The 12,113-nt window shown below is 34.1% G+C and overlaps 1 long non-coding RNA gene across 1 annotated transcript in view; it reads right to left on the bottom strand.

The window, feature by feature from the left end:
* Positions 1 to 50: 50 nt before the first annotated feature.
* The window catches only part of LOC108734034, an 82,277-nt gene continuing 70,214 nt past the window's right edge, over positions 51 to 12,113 (bottom strand). The window contains exons 3-7 of the long non-coding RNA XR_003232392.1: positions 3,183 to 3,221; positions 2,808 to 3,008; positions 956 to 1,376; positions 585 to 657; positions 51 to 240 (exon numbers count right to left, since the gene is read on the bottom strand). This is a non-coding gene — a long non-coding RNA (uncharacterized LOC108734034). The remainder of the gene's footprint in view (positions 241 to 584; positions 658 to 955; positions 1,377 to 2,807; positions 3,009 to 3,182; positions 3,222 to 12,113) is intronic.

The raw sequence follows: 12,113 nt of genomic DNA, 5'->3' as shown, positions 1-12,113 counted from the left end.
GGTTTGCACTATAAACTTACATTCAATTAAAATAAGATAAACAAACAATAAACTGATACAAATTTTAGTTAAAATAGAAAATTGTCTCAATAAATCCACTTTTGATTAAAAAATTATGTGCCCAATTGAAGAAATGGTCTTATGAAGAACTGGTCCATTTTTCTTACTCCAGTAGAAGATGGTAGTAGTCCAGCATCAGGGACATATTCGTATTTTAGAATGTAGTTGCCACCCTGGAAGCTGTAATGGAAAAAGAAAAAAATCCCTTTAATACACAATCAACAAAGACAATTTTGAATTTCAAACATTAGGCAAATCACTTTAACTTGAGCTAAACTTAAATAAATGTAAAGAAAATAAACTGAAAGTAAATAAATACATACAAAATCCTACACAATTAAAACACTTAAAAAGAAGGTAAGTAAAATATAAAGTTTACAAAACTGATACTGATATATTTTTGTAGTTGACAATATGAAAGTTTATTATAAAATTTCAAATGCTATAAGTGAATAAAAATTCAAGTAAATTTAATTTGAAAAACCAAAAAGATATGAATATGTATCNTGATTAATTTTTCTTACTTGAATAGAAGACGGTAGTAGTCCAACATCAACAATGTACTCGAATTTTTGAATGCAGTTACCACCATGGAAGCTATAATAAGAAAAGAAGTTAAATAATAATTAACAAAAAGAAATTTGAAAATAATGACAAGTGTGAAAAATTAAATAAACTACTTAAGCTTTAGTTAAAACTTAAAACGAAACTCTACACAACTAAAACACTAAAAAGAAATGTAAGTAACAAAAAAAAGCTGACAAACTGATTCTGGTTCATAATTAAGAACAACAAAGAAAAAATTCTTACGAAGTGAATAGGTATCAAAATAATGAGAATGATAAGAAGGAATGTATCCATAAATAATATATATGTATATATACATTGTACGTACTTATTAACTTTGAGAAGACGTAAAAGTGGTCCAGTCATCTACTTCAGTAGAAGATGGTAGAAGTCCAGCATATGGTGGAAATTCGTACTCATCATAGGTTCATTAGTTCTGCATGCACCTCTATTTCTAGGTCTTCTTCTGCCCCTCTTTACTCCAGTTTCTGCTGATAATAAGTCTGTAGCTGCAACTTCATGTCTCAGAAGATGTCGTACCATCTTATCTCCTCTTTTTTTTTCTTGTCGATTTCCATAGCTCCCATTGTTCTCTTGCTTTTCCAAAATCACCTGATTTGTAACCTTTTCTTATCCATGATATTTCCATCGATCTCTTAGACGTTTCAACTTTTTCGCCTCACACATTGTTCACGTTTGGTACCATACTCCAAACAAATACTCGTAATAATCTTTTTTTAAAATGGATGCTGTAACAAAGAAATAATTTTAATAAATACATTTTATATGTAAGTTAAAATAATTCTTTTCAACTATCGGCGAAAGCGCATTGGAATGTACAGACCGCTTTTCTAAAAATTACAAATGCGTTTCTTATTTGTGTTGAAATAACTAGTCAAAATATTATGTTTTATCGATTCCATTAAAATTAACATCACCTTCAGACGTTTCAATATTTAAACAAAGCTCACACAATTCAACTTTTGCCTACAAATTTTATTTTTTAAACCATGAGAGCACACGTCAGTCTTCAGTGCACAGAATTTGCTAAAATAAAATTTCTGACCCTGTGTCCAAAGATATTTTTGTTTCCAAAAGGTTAAATTTTTTTTAATTGTAGGTGACACAATAATATTTGCAATAGTACCTACCTACCATAATTTAAAGACAATACAAATTTACTTCAAGCGAAAGTACAATCCCGAATTTGAATTTCAACCATTTTTGTCTAATAAAACGTTTAATAAATAGAACTTTAATACACACTCTCTTCGTACAAAACACGATAATATTTTACAAATAGTTAGCAGAACTGACTCTTATCATCATAATTGAATTGTCTGATGGACTTGCGCTAGAAACAAATGGAAACATTTGAATACAGGGTGCAATTAAAAATCTATCCTCCCAATAGGAATTATTAGAAAGAAAAAATGGATGCCAAAACTTACAGCTTAGATTCCCGATGAAGCGACAATCAAAACTAAACTAAAATTAATATTATTATGGCATATGATTAGGTAAATGTTTAAATTGTTTAAAAATTTTTAAAGAAATATTGAAAGTTCAGTACTAATACCTATAGACACAAAAGCCTAAGTGTTTTTGAAGATATTGTTTAAGACAGAAATAACCAAATAACTTTCTTTTAGAAAATTTAAATATTAATTGCTACTACTACCGACTAACTAACCGTACTCAAACAAATAATATTTTGTAAAATAAATAATATTTACCAAAAACCCTGCAACTACTATGCTAACTTACCTTAAATATACAGTTTGTTTGTTGCCCTTAATTCTCCATGTAAAATTAATGCATGTTTCAACACAAAAACATACAATTACTATTAAAAATTGAGTAATAACAAATATTCTTTCAAAATGTTTTTCAAATTTTAAAAATATAACAATTTACTGCTACAAAAATACTCGAAGTATATCTTTCATTTTAATTCTCCTACCTTTTATGCAAATAACTGAAGTAATTACGTCTACAAATTATACAAATTCATTTAGTTTATCATAATATAATTAGTAATTACTAGTGGAAAACTCATCCGCAAATTCTTTGTGTATTGTCATTAAAATGTAAGGATTTCTAAAAATGTAAGGAATAATGTAAAGATTGCCAAAAAAAAACTACTGTCTAGTACAAACTATATTTTAGCTAAAACAAACCTTATCTTGATTCCCTGTTTATCCCACAAAAATGAATTTCTCTTCACGCATTTTCCATACAACACAATAAAACGTTAAAACAACAACATTCATCGACTGGACTACGACTACTCATCACGATCAGATTGCGACCAACGCCTAATTAATCAGATTAACCTTGACGAACCTTGGTACGAATTGAATGACGACGTATATGTATACCTAAAATTATACATACAAGGCTTGATTAATAAATATAATGTTACTAGAAAAAAAGGATTAAAATGAATTTTAAATCACATATGTGGTGAATTTAGTTTGCATTTGTATTTATTCAAATGTGTAAAAAATGAAAAAAAACAACCCACCCCTAAGAATAACCATTAATAAACTTACCACCGTGACGAACAGCACATAGAATCTCATAGAATATACCTGAAATAAAAATAAACATTATTTATTACATTTAAACACATTATTTATTACATTTTATAACTAAAATGCATAATTTCGGCAACAATTTTAGCTGAAAAACCATGTACGGACTATTTTGTACCTAAATACTTATTATTTCTCCTACATTTTATCAATAACTTATATTTTTTATGCATTCTTACTGCATTACAATCAGATTCCTCAATATTTTCAATTTGTCGGGTTCAATAACCTCTGAGATTACTTTAATGAAAATCCACGTGTTTTTGTAGTACTACGATAGTAAAACATGAATCAAAACGTAAAATACTTCATTCATGAAAAGAATGGAAAACGCGCTGTAGCGAGGTAAGGTCGAAATTCGCTTGTTCTGCTGGCGGCGCGTTTGTTGCTGTCATGACATTAACCCTACTTTTCAATTTTGCCTAGTTTTTCACTATAAATACAATTCTAAGGGAAAATATTGGTTGAAGGGTTGCAAAATGTGTGCAGTATGAAACTTTGAAACATCTTTTAGTATTTTCTACCTGTGCAAATGCCTGAAATGCGCTCAAAATTCCAAAAATACAGCGACAAAGCGTTACATACAGCTCCAGGTTCTTGGAGATCCGAAGTCTTATACTCTTATATTTTTGATAATATTCGTAATATCAAGAAGAATAGGTTACTATACATTAATTAGGGTACATAATTACTTAATTAATTCAAAATTACGTGCTGCCATTTGTTTTAAACAGAATAAATTATGAAAATTGGTAGCAGATTGAGATCTTGTAATTGCATAATCTTCATTGGAATCATCTTTCTCTCAATTTGTTTCGAAAATTTCTGACCGTGTGATTTTCTATGTTACTTTGGGTACCTTTTAACTGATCAAAATGAAACATGGGGCAAATCATATGTAACTCATTAGCATACTTAATTACAATCATTGCAGAAAATATTTGATTAGATTAGCCACAGAAAATAAAGTTAGTAAGTAAATTGATTCTGTTAAATAAGACGTTTAAAGGATTTTTTGAGGAAATTGGACAATTATATTAAACAGTTATTTTAAAATTTAAGAAGAATTATTTGGAATTATATGCATCCCGCTACTGTTGCGAGAGGATCGCCAAAGCTCCCTCACTAGAGAGAAAGCTTAAAGCATATCCAGCTACGTTCCTGAAGTCCTGTTAGCAAAACTGACTACAACACTTGAGCAAATGCATTTGCTTCATGAAGCATGACCCATCACGTCATAAATTATGTATTCATGTGAGTGTTTATTACACGTCGGACACTTACATACACATATCTAATAGTATGTACCTTTGGGTACATAAATGAGCTTTTTTACCGTTCCCGAAGCACACGAACAAATTTACGATGATCATAAATTTGAAATTAGCACATACAAATAACGACGGAATGATTTTTTGCGACGAGGCAGTAGTTGGTTTATTGATTCACTTTTTTGAAAGTTAATTACTAATTTCGGAAAAAAATGCTATTTTGTTTAATTAACGTATACATGCAACTACCGAGTCATTTGGAGCCCAAAGATAATTGTGTTTTATAACATTTCAACTTGACAATCGCTTTTTATTACAACATGCTTCGTATTTACAGGGTGTACTCAGTATATTTTGACCATTTGCTTTCATTTTGAAACAGAAAACAGAAATAATTAGGGAAAAAAGTAAAAGAATATGAAAATATTTCCCTAAATTCGATCGGTTCAGTTTTCGCATGAAATCCTCGCATCGAAATAACAATAAAAGCCAAACGCTTTCATTGTCCTGTCTATATTTTCTGCTTAACAGCATTCCAGACCCTTCGACCGTCGAGAGAAGGGTGCAACAGCCTCAATTGCTATTGCGATGAGACATAAGACGGGGGACGAACGCGATATCCGGTCAATATCACGCCCAATGTCATTCTGTCTTATCGCCAGAATGAAACTGATATCACCAACAGTTTACTCGAACACAAAAGAGCTTCCAGGAGTGAGCAACAATGAAACAATTCGAATATGTGTCAGTCTTCTTATGTTTCATAAATTTACAAATATTATGTATAAAAGAAATTATGAGTGCTGTCAGCACAGGGCAAAATAGTATTAAGTAAATGAAAGTTAGTATCAGCAATTTCTTATGCTGAAGTGTACGATGTTTTGCATGCCTATTTACAAACAATTCCTTTAAATTTTAATCATTGATTACTATAGATACATCTATTAAAAAACCATAATGGCCGACATCAGTGACAATGCGACAACAATTGAAAAAGAATGATGGCCGACAACAGCAACAATTAGAAAAGAATGATGGCCGACAACAGCAACAATTGAAAAAGAATGATGGCCGACAACAGCAACAATTAGAAAAGAATGATGGCCGACAGCAGCAACAATTAGAAAAGAATGATGGCCGACGCTACGTCATAGTGGAGCAATAAAAATGGCCGACTATTGACAATACGAATAAACGTACAGCAAAAATCTTTTAATTATCTCTTGCTATCTAATTATTGCTGTCACTGATGTCAGTGCTTTAAAACGCATGAATATAAACAATTAGAATCAAAACGTTTTTCAACATTGGCAACAGGTTCATTAAATAAAAGGTTAATATAAATGGGTTAACATCAACCCTTTTAAACAGCTATAACAAAACTTGAAGGAGTTATTCTTTATGCATTTTGGGTTGGGCCTCTCCGAAACAAATCGGCCTTCTAAAAATCAACACAAAGGAAAAAATTATCTAATTTAATAATCCAGGAAATAACAGCTTTGGGTTTTGCAGTATGTTTAATAAACATTATTTTTGTTTTCGTTTAAGAAACTGAACTCAAAACTTAAATATAACATATATGAGTTCCAAATTACCCCAGTCTCTAAGTTATCTGAATTTCTTCCATTTATATTCTATTTAGAAAAATTAAACATAAGATTTCTATAAATTAGCTGTGTCACCCCCTTAATTAGTTTCGGCCTGATTAGACACGACATTTTGCGAACAAATTACTTTTTGTATTCTAGATGACGTGCCCTCTTCCTTACCAATAGACGTGGGGTGACGCAGGGGTGGCCCCAGGACGTCTAAACCGTCTCCAGTTATCTGACTGCGTTTAAATCACTGATAAATACATATATGTACAAATGTATGTACAAGCACCAGCAGCTCTATAGTGTTGAATTGCATGCAATAAAACAAGGAACAGACATGTACATTGTACACGGCAAAACTTGCGGTCTCCAGTATTTATTTATTCATGAATTAAGAAGGGACAATTATCTAGAATAGTAGATAATCGTTTGCAGGGAACATCTAGATGCTATGACGATGTTGTACTCTGCATTAACAAGAAGACCCCTGTATTACGTTAAAAATCCTACCAAATTTCTTTAACTCATCAATTTTTTTTATTACATAACTCCAGATGCAACTATCCTAAAACCACCCTGTAGTTCTGCATTAGCGATTATTTATTTAGCCACCAGTCGACAAAGCCAATAAAGTGAAGATTTCAATTTTATTCTGTCAGAAAGTGTAAAATTATGTTGTCCTTCGGAGTCCCTTGGAGGTAGTATTACGTTCAACAATCGGCTCATATTCGCTCCTTGCTCGGAATCCTTACGTGCTATCGTCGCAAGTAGCGTCGGGAGTCAGGAAATATTTCGAATGTTTTGTGGCGCTCAAGTGAGTGTTCAATATCCGTGGTTAAATGGAAACTCGAATGATTTTTACTTATTTTCCGATTATGGAAAAGTTTAAGAGAACTAGATCCTTGAGCCACTTCGACAGAATCGATCACAAAACTAAGTCTGGCAAATGCAACGAAAAGGGAAGAATTTTCCGATTTTCTCAAAGTCTCTTCGTAAACCGTTTTCACATGCATTAGTGACAGTTTTCTGACTGATTTTCGGACGATTCCAAAATTAGAAAATATCACAAATGGCGCAGTAAACGCCATCTGTAGCACGATGCTACATTTTAGGATTACGTATGCTCCAACAAGGTCCACTTGTGTGAATATCTACTTGCTGAAAACGAATCCCGACGTAGCCAACCTCAACGTGATAGGCACGTTAGCTGCGACGCGCTGATGAGATCCAAAAAGATCGAAATCGCGATCCGCGTCTGGCAGTTTCGACAGAATACAGACCACTTCGAATTATTTTATTTGATTCCAAAATTGTCATAAAGTTCATGGCGATCAATATTCTGTTCAAACCACCGGATGTGGATCAAGGTTTAGATCACACTGCATCTCGTTAGCACGCCATAAACAGTTCTAACACAGTAAGGATCATCTCTATCTTGCATCGCCACTGGTTCCTGGCGTTTCGTTAATATTTCAGGTTTGCATTTTCTGATTTTTTTATCTACTCCAAAATACCATTAGGGGTCCACCAGGCGTCGCGCTGATGGTTTGAAAAAAATCTAAGCAAAAGCAGTTCCGTGTTGAATGGCAATTGAAAGGTCTCATTTCGCAGAATGCGCGGACGGCATGTTTGCAGAAAGTGTCATTTTAAATGAGTTCGTCGCGGGTACAATGGCACAAAGAGGATCGTATGAATGCATGCAGTTCCCGTGGGCAAATAAAGAAACTAATGCGCAACGTTTTCCTGCTACTTATCCTGAAATGAAAATTGTGTACTTCGACATGAAAGTTGTACAGCTGCTGTTATGTTCCCTCTTCCGTTGTAACAGTTATTTTGCAAATCCGATTTTGGTTTTAACGTTTTCCTCTCTCATTCGATATGCACAATAAAAATATACCGTTTTCCCATGGGAGGGTTGCTAATTTAAAACTAGGAAAACAACGGAGTTCATACGAATGCTCGAAGGCAATTTACGAAGAAGAAAGGTTCATTCATTTAATTACAAAACGCATAAGATGCCCAAAAGGGACTAATTCTATATTAATTAATTCCCAAACAAAAACCGTGTCACAGGGCAGTAGGGGGAAAGAACAGAGAAGACAACAGAAGAAGGTACTTATAAATAAATTAATTTAAGTGCTATGATAAGCATACGGGAATTTTCATCACAACAGAGGGATTTGAAGTAGGTGAACATTACAATTAGGATTTTATTGAATGTGATAAAAAAACAAATTTGAAATTTTTCAAATTTATCGATTTTTGCGTCAAGGGAGTCGAGAATGTCTTTTCGGAGTGCTGTAATAAATTATAACAGCTTCTAATCCAAGTTTTTTTACCATTGTCTCTCTGTCACCACCCTTATTAAGGATACATGTCAATTAAGTTACACAACAGTTATTAAATCATGTGATACTCTCAAATATCTCTAAATTTAAAAAGTCTAAACCTTGTTCTTTGTATTTTCCAATACTGAATCCCGAAATAGAATAACCGGAATATTTTTAGAGAATTTTCTGGTACAAATTACCTCCACCTACAAAAAACAAAGATATATTCCTTACCTTTCCCTTGCGCTATTATTATCCTGTAAAGTGACAAATTTGCGCCAAATGTTTACCATGTTTCACGTTTCTTATATCCCCCCAAAAAAGGCCTTGAGTCAGCTTAGAATACGTGATTTCTCATCTGACATTCTTTCCTTCACATAAAGACTCGAACGTAAGCCATGTCGCGTCTGCGATGAACTGATGCGCGATCGCTCGAACAACTGGGAAAGATGATTTGACATATTTGTTTCCTTTCGCAAATTACCTCTGGTTATAACACCGTGGTACGAGCGCCAATTTGTTAAACAACTTCGTTTAGATAAGCCAATAGTTTACAAAGAAGAATGAACAGGCCGTAACCTCTGTAAGAGAAGTGACTTGCTAAAGATTGGTTACCTTGTTTTGACGAATGAACATGCCTATTTCGATACAGAGTGTTCTGTCTACGTTACCTAAAGGAAAATCAATTTGAATGGGAAAAATAAAGTAACGCATAAGCGTCAAGAATTTATCTACCAATATCATCTTGACTTGTTTTGAAAATGAAGACAATACCAAGATACACAATTGAAGAAATTTGCAAATGTCAACAATTAGGAGTGATGTTTTCCCTTACTAATTAAAATACCTAATATTTTTATGACTGTTTTTTTTTTAAAGTGGGTTTTCGTGGTCGCTTGTTGTATCTTTTTTATATTTGTTCCACGAACTCGGACGCGCACGGCACACTAGCCAGTAGGTATTTTGCATGCCACTTATTTTTTGATCGGATATCGCGGTGGCCGTTCCCGAATCGCGGACCATGGCAGAAAAAACTAATTCCATTTGAAAGATAAAAGGGACCGCGCACGGCACAGCCATTAGATATTTAAATGCGACATTAACGCTGACGGATATGTTGACCCTAAATTCTAATTACTCGATAATCCTCCGAACTGATAACACGTAAGCTCCAGAAAGGGGACTAAAACGTCAAAAGAACTGTTTTTTATCCCTGTGCAACGTAAACAGAATTTAATGCAGATTACGATCGAGAAGGAATAATAATAATAATAGTAGATTTTATCGCTGGAAAAATGGATAAAAACCAAAAGTTACTAATAATTTATTTATATTTTCTTGACGCGACGACAATTATAGGGATATGTATGCAGGAGCAAAAGATTAGTATTAGCATCTACCAAGAAAGACTTAAGTAAAATGGAAACGGTATTGATAAAACAATATTATACGAAGATAAATAAAAATAAGACAGTTTTAGTTATCTAGGAAGTCAGATAAGTCAGGACGGAAGGAGTAGTAGGGATATAGAGCAGAGGATAGCGCAGGGTCGAGTCGCCTTCAATAAAAAGAAGTCACTTCTATGCTCGCCAATGGTTAATTTAGAAATTCGAAAAAGGTTGTTAAAGGTGAATGTTTGAAGCACGGCGCTGTACGGGTGCGAAATATGGACGGTGGGCTCGGCGGAAAAGAAAAGGCTAGAAGCGTTCGAAATGTGGTGTTACAGACGAATGATCAGGTTTCCGTGGATAGAGATGGTTAGAAATGAAGAGATATTACAAAGAATAAGAGAACAGAGGACTCTATGGAAATCAATAAAAAATAGGGGAGATAGGTTAATAGGACACTTTCTCAGGCGTGAAGGATTAGTCAGAGACATATTTGAAGCAGAAACAAGAGTTAAGAGTTAATAGACATAAGGAAGGTTAACTCACGATAAGAACAAGTGGAGGTGCGTCTCAAACTGGTCTTAGGACTGGCCACCTTATGATAGTGATTTCCTTTTTTGCAAGTAAATTATTATAAGACAAAACGTTCAGTGAACATAAAAATTAAAAGTTTCTTAGTCGGCATTCCTGTTTTATCATATGAATTATTTTCTTAGAAATTCAAGCTCCTTGACTTCCCCGAAAAAGTGAAATCAAGCAAAAATCCCATTGACCGACTACCCTAAAAACCTGTGCCATATATTTACACCAAAACAGCCACAATTTAAGACACAACACAAAAGATTGTAATGGACGGGTATACAATCGTTAATGTCGCTGTTATCCCCGGGTGACTTTTGTGAATAATTTTGGCAAACCGTGAAGATCGGTTACCTCGCCGTGCACAAAACGTATCTCGGTGTGTGCATTCGAACAGAACGATCAAGGTGGCACATTTTCGACAACAAAAGCCCGAAAACTATTATGTGCGATGCGTGATGGCAGTCCGAGGATTCACTCCGGGATTGATTAATGGCCTCTAAACTGGTGGTCATGGCGCACTTGATTCGGTGGTTCCGCTTTAACATGCGGAGCTTTGTGCGAGAGTGTCGGACCAAAAAAAGCGCTATCTTTTGTTGTGACAACTGTTCGATAACCGAATTACAATTCGCACCGCAGATTCTCGTGGCTGGCCGCAGCACAATGTGTTACGTTGGTAGACGTGATGAGCAGCTCTTTTATTTGCAAATTCTGGACCGCAAATCAGACACCCAGCCAATAATTCATTCAAATACGACCCAAGTCATAACTATCAACCAATATTTTCATCGTATTCATTATTATCTGTTTTTAATCAACATGTTATTTGTGGAAACAACAAAATTTGCTTAATAATAACTGTATTTTACAAGATGCTAAAGTAAATTCGTAAATAGTTAGAGATGTATAGTTAAGTCGTCGTTTCAAGTTGCAAAAGTTATAAAAGTCGTCTGAAAGGACTCGCCTACCTGCGACATTTCGGCAATGAAAGTATAACAAATTTTATTTCCGTACAAATTTCCCATTCCAAATATGCTTAGCATTTTAATAATTGTACTACTTAAATTGCCAAGTTGCATCATACTTAACCTCTGGGGAAGGGCGTAGAGTAACTGTCTCTATGATTGGTAGATTATGCAGTTAATGATTTACACTTTCTGTGACTCGAGACAACTGCTCTAGTTTGCGAAAATTGGCTAAAGATAGGAAGAAATGGAAGTGAGTGGAGAACTATTTTTGGATTTGGCGAAAAAACTTTTGTTTTTTTTTTGTGTAAATATTTTGTACATATATTTTTCCTAATTTTATTTCTGCAATGTAGAGTACGACTTCTTATCTTTTGCATGCCTTTGTTTCCTTTCTGTTTCTATTCTATTGTCCCTAATCACCTTTACCTAGAAATCTAACTGCAACCGTTTCTGCATGCACCTTGTACTAATAGCTGGCTTTTCCCTTAATTACCTTACCTAAAATTCTATACTGTTCAACTTCGTCAATTCTTCGTAGTTCTGTAAGCTCGTGTCTTCAACCCCTATTGCCAGTCTTTGTCTATCTTTTTCCTACTATAAATACTCCTAACATCCCTATCAGATTAAACCGAGCGGCATGGCCTAGAGGTCTAGACCATTGCTTAGCATTCGGGAGGACGCCGGTTCGATTCCGGGTCCGTCTGCCTTGGTCCAAGTTTTTCTGTGGTTTCCTTGGATCACTTAGGCAAATGCTGAGG

This window comes from Agrilus planipennis, unplaced genomic scaffold, assembly GCF_000699045.2.
Source record: "Agrilus planipennis isolate EAB-ADULT unplaced genomic scaffold, Apla_2.0 scaffold8, whole genome shotgun sequence".
NCBI lineage: Eukaryota > Metazoa > Arthropoda > Insecta > Coleoptera > Buprestidae > Agrilus > Agrilus planipennis.
This window is presented reverse-complemented; position numbering and strand designations above follow the sequence as displayed.